General features: G+C 41.8%; 1 pseudogene; it reads right to left on the reverse strand.

Annotated features, from left to right (window-relative positions):
- Positions 1-10,075: 10,075 nt before the first annotated feature.
- Positions 10,076-11,495, reverse strand: LOC147422050 (uncharacterized; annotated as a pseudogene).
- Between the last annotated feature and the right edge of the window lie 669 nt (positions 11,496-12,164).

Genomic DNA, 12,164 nt, shown 5'->3' on the forward strand with positions numbered 1-12,164 from the left:
GAAGCCTAACCCTGGTATTGATGAATTGTCATGTTGGTCTATTTTTACTTAAGAATTGGCTTGGATTCCCTATATTTTTGAATAAAAGCAGATCATTTGTCGAAGAATTTCTTGTTTTGTCACTCAGTTTGGTTTGTATCATGAGCATGTTGGTTTTTTTTGTGATCTTGGTCTTGTGTGCTACTACATTTCAAAATTGACAAAGAATAAGAGCAGTATTTGCCTCTAAATTCTATTGACTCTTTTGCATATGGAATCCACGAGGGTTTTGGCATAAATAATTATTGATAAAGACATTAATTGATTGATTAAGCATTGTTTTTATTTAACTGCTAACTTAAACAATTGCCTTTCCACCTCATCTTTAGAAATAACTCTCCATTCCATCTTGGTTGGGTAGCGCCCCTTCCCCCTCACACAATTCGCTACTTTGGACCAGCTACACGAGTTACACCTTGCTGGCAATGCCTTCTTTGGTACTACTAAGCATTATGTCATTGCTTTTGCTTGGAGCACCCCATTCTCTACCCTTGATCTCTCCTCCAATGAACTTTTTGGTAGCTTACCCAACTTTACTTCCTTTCTTTTCCATAAGACCCTTACCCACCTTAACCTTTATCAGAATTCCAAAGAGGGATCACTCCTTCTCAATGCCACTAGCTCCCTTATTGTGCCTTTTGCATAACAACTTCTTTGGTGCTCTCTCCTCCAATGTCTTCCTCCATTGCGACGCCTGCTCATGGCTTGACGTCTTAAAAAACAACCTTTCAAGTACCCTCTCGATGGGTATTGGCCAATCTAGGACACTTGAACATCTTAACCTTTTTTTAGATTTTATTTCTAGGCAATTTTTGAAGCAATCTCATTTGATTATCTACCTCTAACTTCATAAGTTCCATAACCGGTAGTTGCTTACACCTGTTAGATCTCTCTAAACGTGTTGATTATCTACCTCAAACTTCACAACTTCCATAACTAGTAGTTGCTCATACCTATTAGATCTCTCTAAACCTGTTGATTATCTACCTCAAACTGCCATAACTGGTAGTTGCTCAAACTTGTTAAATCTCTCTAAATTTTTTATAACAAGCCTAATTCTCACATCCCTTAGCTCCTGCCAAAGCTTGCACCTTGTCAACACCTCCTTGAACTACTTTACTAGAAATATTCCCACCATCCTCAACCAACTAGTAAGTCTAGAGGTGATTTTTGTCCCCCAAAACAATCTCACATGTGCAATACCACCCGATTTTGGGGATTCTCTACACCAGCTTAAGGAGGGAGCTCGACCTTTTGACAACAAGAAGAAACAAGACGGTCCCAATGGCCAGCTAAGCTTGTGATGAGCTTCACCAAGTTCATGGAGCCTCTTCCTGCATCCCTCCCCAAATCTAGTAGGTTAAAGGTACTTTATCTTAGTGCAAATGCCTTCACATGAAGTATTCCTAGCAAGTAGGTTGAAGGTACTTTACCTTCGTGAAAATGCCTTCTCAGGAAGTATTCCTAGCAAGTAGGTTAAAGATACTTTACCTTAGTGCAAACGACTTCATAGAAAGTATTCCTAGAAAGATTCATGGTCCTTCGCTCCACATATTTCTATTGGCAGACTGAATGATTTGTTCAGGGTGGTGCCCTTAAAGGGTTGCAGCAGCCTTGCTGCAATAGATGTGAGTTGCAACTTCATGAATTGTGCCTTCCCAACACCGCTATTGGCTATGCCTAACATGAAAGATATGGTCATGTGGGGTAACTTTATTAAGCAAGAAATCCCCATTGACATCCACAATGCAACAAGGAAATTATAGCTGTTGATGTGCTCAACCTCAACCTTTTCAGTGGAACCATCCCGCCCACCTCTCAAACTACAACAACTTAGAGTGGCTAACTATTTCAAACATTTGAATGAATAAGGTCTTTAGCTAAAGGTAATTTATACACAACTAGCTTTGAATCCACATGATCTTGTACATTAAGCATTGTCAGTCTTTAATTATTATTTATAATAAATAGTAAACCATACGTGAAGAATAATAGAAAACCACAAGGATCAGAAACAAGATTAATGCTAGACGCTAGAGTGAGGTGTTTATCTATGTTTAACACAGGTGGCTTAGTTTCAAGAAAAGAAAAATCCCATGTAAAAAGAATAAAGTCAAAATCAACCATAAAAGGTGTCAAAAAGTCCCAATCCTTGAATGAATCTACTCCATAGAAAACTATGCCAATAAAACATTTAATAAGATTAATGATAGAAAAGAACACAATATAAGTTTGTTTTACATAAAGCACAAACAAAGGGAATTATTAAATTAAAATTATTGGGGTCGATAGGTAAGAAACTATAAAAAGTTTTGCCACTAAAAAGAAAATATATTAGCCAAAAAATTTGAGCAAAAGATGCATAGATTTGTTAGAAAACTATGAAAAGGTCTTATTAAGTTTGATAAAATTTCAACAATATTTTGCAAATCATGACACTCATAAATAACGAGTAGACAAAAGCAACATTTGAGCATAATTTGAATCAAATTTGACTCCAAAACCAATATCAAGCAAACTTGGCCATCAAGTACCTAATCCTATGATCTATACATGTCTTATGGTGAGGTTGTGATAGGGAATCTCCAAAAACCTAATCCACCTCACACTTGCTAACCTGGCCCCTAGTTCTCAAAAGGCCTCACCATGATCCTCACAACAGGTTATGTAGACTCAAGACAAGTGCCTTAAATTGCCAAAACCGGCACCACACGAGTGTACTACACAATACCCCCAAACTTTTACATAGAACATGAAATATGGAACGGAGTCTGTTGACCATAGTAGATATGTGCAAAAACACTAAATCAAGCAAGCAAGTCTAAATTGACAATTTCTCACCTCATTGAAGTTGACTCAACCATTGCATGAGAGGCTTTAATAATCAAGAGATCAAAATACTACAAAATGATTCCATAAAATCTCCATAAACTGGTATATAAGAGTCAAATCATAGGGAGCCACATTGCATCTGCTTCGAAGGACGCTGCCATAAGCACATCAATCCTAGCTGGGGGTATTCCACAAAGAAATTTGGGAGTATGACCTACAAACGAAGACTTTAACCGACCTATACACGGGTCACACATACCATGTGATGGGTTGGTTAGGTGTTATACAATCCACTTTGAGTGCCACCAATTTAGAGGAGCAACAACAGAGAGTTTGTGATGTCATCCATAGGGTTATCGAGTTGGAGAGGCAAAAAAAGGGATTAAAATTCCTTCAAGGGCCTTATGAGATTTTTGGATATGAGCAAGGACAAACAACCGACCCTATCACAAATGGAGACTCCTTCGGTGAGTCCCATAGATCCTTCATATATTGTTTCTCTTAAATTCTCAATGCAATTTGAGCCCACAAGTAGTACCTTTAGTTTTCTGGATCTAACTCAACTTTGTTTTGGAGACCAACATACTCCAATGACAAGCATGATGGAAAGTGCATCCTCGACCTTGGTGGTTGGTACTACACCATTACATAGTTACGTAGTGCCTACCCCAGTACCTACACGTGTGCATGATCCGTATGTACCAGCTACCACTCATGCTCATGTGGCTCCTACACCCCCTTTTGTTCTGTTGATAGGTTATGCTCCACAACCACACTATTCAAGCCCTTATTCTAGGGGATCCATGCCAGTTAACATTAACATGTCACAACCCGCGTCTGCTATGCCTAGGGCCACACCTATGAACTTTGGGCCATTGCTTGGTGCAATGTTGTACCAAGATTGGGAACCAAGGACCATACGTATGCCAAGGTCAATGCCACCGTCCATTGCCCATGTAGTTCCAAGAGCTTCTGTGCCCGCTATACCTGCTCATGTGGGTGACCTAGCTACATTTTCTCAAGCTATCAGTCGCTCTATTACAGAAAATATGTGTAGCACACCTAATAGAGAACCTAGAAGCAAGGCGGTACAAGTGGCCAAGCTCACACATAAATTCAATGGAGACGGAGATGTTACAAAGCACATTAAGGTATCTGAACATGTATGTGATTCTCTAGAAGAGAACAATGAACTACATAAGTGCAAGGCTTTAAGCTTGACTCTAAGTGGGAAGAATGGGAATCGTTATATGACCGTAAGAGTTGAAGAGCGAATGCACTATCCTACTTTTAGGGGATTGTTCTTGAAAGAGTACATAAGAGAGGGAGTGCTTTGGGGTGTAGCATCTCAGCTCCAAAAAGCCCAATAGGAGGAAGGTTAGTCAGTGAAAGACTTTATTAGTTACTTAAAGAATTTGAATTCTTGTTGTAATCCAAATGAGCATTTCAATGATAACCAAATTTCTCGATAGATTCATTAGGGAATTGCGACATGAGGATATCTATAATGGCCTAATCATTAGAGGTATCACTACTTGGGAAACAATTACCACCAATGCAATCCAATTAGAAGACAATTTAATAATTGTAGGAGAAAGAGTGTCTATTGAGTTGAAGTCTACTAGCTCGCAAGCATTTGGGCATCAACCAATGACCATAAAACTTATTGTTAAGAAGCAAAAGGTACTTGAGATGACTTTGGCATACCTCACCAAGGCTATTGAAGAAAATATAAAAGATAATCTTGCTCCACAAAACAATCATATGTATCCAAGAAGGGAGAAAAAATGGTTTGCTTTGCCCACATAGCACCAATGAATCACAGGGGATTCACTAGTACCTTTTGTATGGTGGCACGTGAGTGCACAATAGGGTTTTTTTTAAAGAACATCCATAAGCATATACAATAGGGGGTTAAAATTTGGGGATGCTTATACCGTACGTAAGGAGGGGGGGGGGGGGGGGGGTGGGGGGGGGGGTGTTCACCACCCTGTAAATTAAGGGTACTCTAGGAATTTTCCCCCAAAGTGTGCTATAAAATGGCTATTTTGGGTTTTGAACCCTCTAAGCTAAGCTGAGGCAAACCTTTCTAGAATAGTGGCTTATATTGCAAAATCCTCATAAAATTAAAAGTTTTTGAAAAGCACCAATAAAATTTTATAAATTTAATTGTGCTTTAGCAAATACAAGTAGATGGTGGAGCTTGCAAGGACGAGAGAGAGAGAGAGAGAGAGAGAGAGAGAGAGAAGGATAGAGAGAGAAGGATAGAGAGAGGAGGAAATAGAGACTATAGTAGGGTCTTGTTTAGTTTGGGGATAGAATTGTATCATGCTCTTTAACCTACTTTCGTGGGCCACCTTACGAGAAAAGCTTAGGTTTATTGAGCATATCAAATTTCCATGTTCGTCCATTTCTAACTTTGATTTGTTGATGAGACTACCACTTTACCAATTTTTAGAATCTCCCTCTCTCTCTCTCTCTCTCTCTCTCTCTCTACCCTGTTCTCTTTCTCATTGCACATCTTTCTCTCCCTATATTGGTGTCTTTCTCTCTGTATTTATGGGTGAAAATGTGAGCTAACTAAAAAAAAAAAAGTCCATGACAAAGTTAATAAAGAAAGAAAAAAAATGCAAAAGAGAAAGGTAGTCCTAATGCATTTAAAAAAAATATATAATTTCTTGTGAGATCCTCTGGATAATTGTATGCCTAACTTATGCGAGAAATTTTTGTGAATTATAGCACACCAGTTTATTGGCCAGCAAGGGCTTGGGGCATGCACAACTAGGACCGAGCAACAATCTAAGGGGAGGCATGTAGATTTAAGTCAAGGGAAAGATAGATTGGGGGTGGCAATTGGAGTGAATGGTGGAACCTTGGTGGCACCAATTGTGAGCAAGGCTTGGTTATGCATGCACATTGCATTCATGACCTAGTGGAATTTCCCTGACGTGTCACCTTCCAATTCAGAGTTACATAATTTTTTCAAACAAGGTTACAAAATTACTAGCCGTAAAAGACTGAAAATGTGAAAGAACCTTAAAAGGGTTTTTACTAGGCCACAAGAGTCGGGATTGTTCTTTAGGTTTCTTGACTGAGGGTTTCCGCAAGGCTACCCAATGCCCACTCCATAGGAGGTTTGAGCCTTGAAGTTGAGGTATGTTCTATGAATCCCTTCTTCTGTAGACTGCTTTGAAGTTTGCTCCTAAAGTCCAAGGCTACAACTTATAAGAGTTGTAATGCAAATTGTAGGTTCTCTTAGGAAGTTCAACGCACTAGATTTGAGAGGACATCAACATCGTTAACACTTTTGAGGCCCTTGAGGCTCGAGCTCCCAAGCAGTGCAACTTCCAAGCTTCAATTTGGATTTTGATTAACTAAGCCTTAAGGTATGGCTTGTATATTGATATTAATGTCTGTGCCATGTCAACGATAGTATTTGACACCTTTCAGCCCTTCAAATGATTGCCAACCGTGTGTAAGAAGGGTTGACTTGCAAAGAACCTTGCAGTTGGCGCTAAATCATCCCGCTAACAATTTCCTTGCAACCTCTTTTGTCCCTTTGTTATAAAAAAAAGTTAGTCCCTACCCTCATTAACAAAACGCGAGCAAAGGTCAATGCAGCTCATTAAAAAAACGCATGGAGCGTTAGGGAGCATCCATTGCTATTTAGTAGAGGATCTTAGGCATGCATTGTTTTACATCTAATGATTTCTCTTAGGCTAATCAAGTAAATATGGTTATATATTCAAGATTTTGTAGATTTTAATGGCCTTTTTATTCTCAAATCATATAGAAAAGGATTATGGAATTGGGCCAATAAACTTTTTTACCCAAGCAGCAGACTACAAAAATTGGCAAACCCTTCAATTCCTACAATGATAATGGCCAATGCAAATGGCCCCATGATCTATCTAGTGGGGATCCATGCCACTATTGCTTAGAGTTTCATATCTGCATGCCCTCGTCAGATTCTCCCATTTCTTCTATAGCACACAACACAGGGGGGCCTCATTGGTGACAAACACATAATTAGTGGGCTGTGAAAACACATTGGTGTGCTACTGAGAGTGAGGACACAATGTAACAATGGAGGCATCTATTTTTATATGTAGGTGAGTGTCTCTTTCTTGCAGAGAGCGAGCTGAAAGATGGCTAATGTCTTGCTTTTTGAGAGAGAGAGAGAGAGAGAGAGAGAGCGCAATGCCATGGTTGCACGCTCGTTGCACGGCTTGTGGCAAGTACTACAGAGTTTGGTGCCTCAATAATAATGATCTTGGTGATACAAATATCATCAAATCTATGCCTTTAGGGTAGGTTTTGATGTTCCCTCCAATTTTTTTGCAGTGGAGTAATCATGTGTGGGTCTAGGTGATGAAAGATAGACCAAAATCCTATCAAGAATTACAAAGCACATTATTTTCATGTTTTTGTCTATAGACAACCCTTAGTTTTTGTTATGGCTGCGGTGCTTGTCTACAACTTGTTACTTGAGACAAGGTAATACATGCTAGGGCTCTGATCATTTTGGACTGAGTAATAGTACTGCATTTCAACAAAGAGGTTCCTTATTCCAACTTTGCAGTTGCCCTATCTTTTTAGCGACATTCACTTTTGTCCCTAGAGTCGTCTAGGATTTTCAAACTGTTTTGAGGGTAGATAGGGCTGACCCAGGCTTATGTGTATGTGTCACTTTTCTTCAACAATTTTCTTTTCCCTCATATCTTCATTCTCTTGTTTGTGGTTGAAAGAAAATGCGGAGTTGTTTACAAGTCAAAAAAGCTTGTTGTTGGGATGCTATAATTTTCCTCATGTGTACTTATGCTAGCTTCTTTCCTTTCTAGTGCTAGCCTTGTTTTTGAGCATACGAGAGAAATAATATTCTAATCTTGTCTCTCTTTATCTTTTATTATTGCCAAATATGAAGATGGGGAACTCTGATGAGTTGTTATCATATGCACATTGCAGCAAAATAATAACCCCCCTTATCTCTTATTATTGCCAAATGTGAAGATGGGGAACTTTGAGTTGTTATCAGATGCGCATTGTGGTAACAAAATAACCCCCTCCCAGCTAGTTTCACCAAGCTTGCTCTCAATTGAACACGTTGGAAAGGGGGAAGTGGGAAAACCACCAGCACATACTATGAATGCCTCTCTATAGCCCAATGATCTCACAACACCCCTATCCCCTAGTAAAAACACACCTAGGCACACAATCTGGAAAAGCCTACTGCCTCAAGCCTGTACCCGACCATCCCAGACTATACGCACTCGATCGCAAAACATACAATGATAGCTTCTGCCTTCGAGCCTTCAAAGCACCATACTCTGCATCTCAAAACTGGTTGACACATAGACTCTTGTCCGATCTCTCACATGTGCAACACCCACAAATATGTAACCCTATATCCGCCAACACACATAGCCTTGCACAATCCCTTGTAGGCATCCACTTTTCTTCCAGCTTGTAGATTGGAACACATCGACATCCACATAGGGAGCTCTCACACATATCAGATACCCACACCCCTCGTACATATCATACTCACACACACATATGGCTACAATAGCTACAGAGAAAATCGACATTGATTTGATAACTGACTGGACCAACATCATGGTAGACATTTCCATTATAGGGTGTGCAACAATGATACGCCAGGCATGCCTATGATCCCCCTCTTTGATGTTGGTTTGTGACTCACGGCTTCTTTGTCTTTTGTCCTCCCCAATTGATATGGCGAGAACCTTCGCAGCTCCTTTTGTCTCTTCAAATACTCATGGCCAAGCTCACTCGCTATTTTATGAAGGTGACTCAGTTTGCAGCGGTGGCTCCTCCTTGTCAACTGTTCACGGGCTTGCTCTTTTTGGTATCCATGGGCGACACTTCACAATGCCACCTTTCTTCCACTATGCTCCCATCATAGCTATTGGCGGCCTTCTAGAGTGGCCTCCAACAGTTCCTAGACCCAGCGTTGCTTTGCAAACCAGGTGCCCACGGGCTTGTTCAACTCCCCATACATAAGGTACTCAACTCTCCTCATCCATACTCGGCCCCTCACGACTTTATTCTCCTGCTCACGCCATGCCTTTCATCTTAAATTGGCCCTGCAGTCCGGTTTCATCTCTTCAAGCTCTTGCAGAACTGCCCAGCACAACAACTTCCCCACGCCTGCTCACGGGTTCCCTCAATTCTCTGCAACTTTGGTTCCTCCTAACGCCCTCCAACCCTCGCTTCATCACCCTCCTTCATGCCCTCAACTGGTCGGCCCCTATCGTAACGCTGCCGTGAGCCCCCTCCTGTCTCCTGTTCAACTGCGCCACCCCGTTTTTGGCAACCACTGCCCATGGCGACCCTCTCCCCCATGCAGCTTGCCCTCCAGATGCGCCCTCTCATGCAAACCTCCACCTGTCGACCTTGCATCCCGCTCTGCTTGTCTACTGCAGCCGACTCCATCCTTTTGCATTCTTTTTAAAAAAAATTGCATTTAAGCGGCCCTTCACATGGCCATGCATGCCCTTGGCCACCGCTGCAAAAAAAAAACCCACGTCCGAACTGCACCTGCTCTGTGGCACCACACCCACGGGAGAGATTCCAACCACTTCGATCGCCAATCGAGTTAAGCTTTTGCTCCTTGACATAGATTTGATCCTCGTTCCACCACAAAAAAAACCGGGCTTAGCTAAGGACCTCAAATAGAGCTGAGTATCCATTCGGAAACCATAACTGCTTGCGATACTGTGCGATCGGAGACTTGCTAGGTATTAACATCGAGACAACAAGCATCCTACATACATCATAACACCATTTGAGAGCGAGATCCACCAACCCTTGGCACTGTCCAATCATCACGATTTGGCAAAGTTTCCGATCTGTATTTGACCAATTAAGAGCCAAACTTGGCACACACATCACTGTGAGACTTGCTCAAAAATCATTTGAGATCTGCCAAAGTCCGGTAACATCATCCAGCCTGATGTCATACTCATGCTGTTGGCTTCTCCCCGTGTCGACAAAAATTGGGTGCACCATCATTTCCCACCCCCTCGTTGAGCATTTATGCTCAACCATAGTATTATTTATGTAAAATAAGACTGTATAGAGAGAATGATATAAAATAACTACATAGACTGCATAAGAAAAATGATAATATAAGGGCTATATAGATAGGATGGAGATAGAGAGAAAAGCATCTGCTACTGCATCACCCGCCAAGGTCGAATGGAAAGCTCAAGGCTTCCCCAAGCATGGCATAGAATCCACTTGGATAAAAAACAAAGCATTGGCTGTGGCCATTGGCTGTGGCCATCCACCTGTAAAGCATGCATCTTCAAGTCTTCCTTTGCACTTGTAGGCCAATAGACACGCCATGACCCTTCCAGCTCTCCATAGCATGGGGCTTTGTCACCCTGCATCCATAATCCTTGCTGCCAACCATAAGCATGCTTTTGATCACTTGAAGCACCTGTACCATAAATCGCTATCATGTGACCTGTTAGAAAACTCTCCGTGGTATAGTCTTCTTCAAAAAAGCCTCGGCACTGACACAAAAATACCTGTAAAGCAACCTCCCATAACACATGTATCCATAGCATCACATAAAATAGCGAAACCCTGCAATTTGCCTCCACCTGCTGCATAGCCAACCAAACCTGATCCCTTTGCAAACCTGTATTCAAACCCTCTGTAAACAGCTCCAAGGCCACCTTTTCATACTCAAGGACATGACCTGCTAGAGCTACAACCTGTTCTTCAAACACCTCATCACCTGCAAGGTTGGTATCACCTTCCTCTTTGCATGGAGATTCACCCTCATAGATTGCACCTATATCAGCTTCCATAGAGTCATCTGTCGGAGCTAACTCTCCACAGTTACCCACAAACTCTGTAACTTCAAATCACACCTCGACATGCTCACCAAGGCAAGGTTGCCCCACCCCCTACATAGACAAATCAATTGAACATACCTCTGCTTCTGCTTCTAGCTCCTGCAAATCATCCTCAAGAGCCTGCTCTTCAATCAAACTGGATGCACAATCAAACCACACCTCTTCCACCAATAGAGACTCACCAACACGAGATACAAGATAGCGCTGCTCGACTGGCAGATTCACACAAGGCATTTTCGCACCTGCACTATGCTTCTCCTTGACCTTTAGCTGGTTGGCAGGCAACTCACATACACTGTTCATCACTTCATCTACATAAAAAACATCATAAGTTTCATACCTAGAAGACCAGGATCCCGTCTCCCACATGCTATCTGTGTCCAAACTACTGCTGGAGCTATGAGAGTTGTCGGACTCCTCTTTTGAACTTGCCAATTCTTGGATCACTGCTACCTTCCTCATTGCTGGCTCTAGAACTGACACCTCTTCTTTAAGATCTTTTACCACCTCGCTCTCTGGAGGAAGCAAACTGGGTGGCACTCTGAATATGCCTCGCTGTACCTTTTGAGCCCTAGTTGGCACTTGTTCTACCTCCTCTACCCTGGCATCACCTTCATGTACTTTGACCAAATGCATATCAACAAAAGGAGCTTTTACCTCTTGATGCTCTTTGATTTGTTTGGGCCTAGGTCCACTGGCTACCATGACTGCCGATTGTAGCAATCCTGCTTCCATCTTCTTCTTCATCTTTCAACTCTTTGCTCTGGCAACTCTGACAGCTTTGTCATAAGTCCTTGGATCTTCATACTCCACTCTCTCACGAACATAGGGATGCAAACATGATAGAAATATTTCCAGCTTAAAGTATCCCGTATTGGTTGCTTGGGTAGCAGCCACAAAATCCCCCTAACAGGCTTCAAAATTATCAACAAAAGCATCAAAATTTGCACTTACTTCCTGCTGCAAGCCTTTGAGCTTTGCATCTGCTTCCGAAGCCGACACCACCTTTCGATACCTTTGCAAGAATTGCTCGCAAAACCCAATCCAAGTCTGCTTGTGTGCATCTTCTAAGCCATCGAACCAAACTTTTGCTTTATCTCGCAGCACCAAAGGTAGAGTTTGGAGCTTTGCTTCATCACCTGGCATCTGCTATACTGCCAGCATAAATAGCTCAAAATTGGCAAGCCAATCATCTGCATCCTCATCTCCTTTGAACACCGGACCAAATTCCTGCTTCATCTTGACTCAAGAACACCTTGTTAGGAAGCAATAAATGGATCCTCCATGGGGGCACCACAAGATAGAAAGCGGGAAAACCACCAGCACATACTATGAATGCCTTTCTATAGCCCAGTGATCTCACAACACCCCTATCCCCTAGTAAAAACACACCTAGGCACACAA

The sequence above is a fragment of the Adiantum capillus-veneris genome, chromosome 27 (assembly GCF_014529385.1).
Source record: "Adiantum capillus-veneris isolate H3 chromosome 27, ASM1452938v2, whole genome shotgun sequence".
NCBI lineage: Eukaryota > Viridiplantae > Streptophyta > Polypodiopsida > Polypodiales > Pteridaceae > Adiantum > Adiantum capillus-veneris.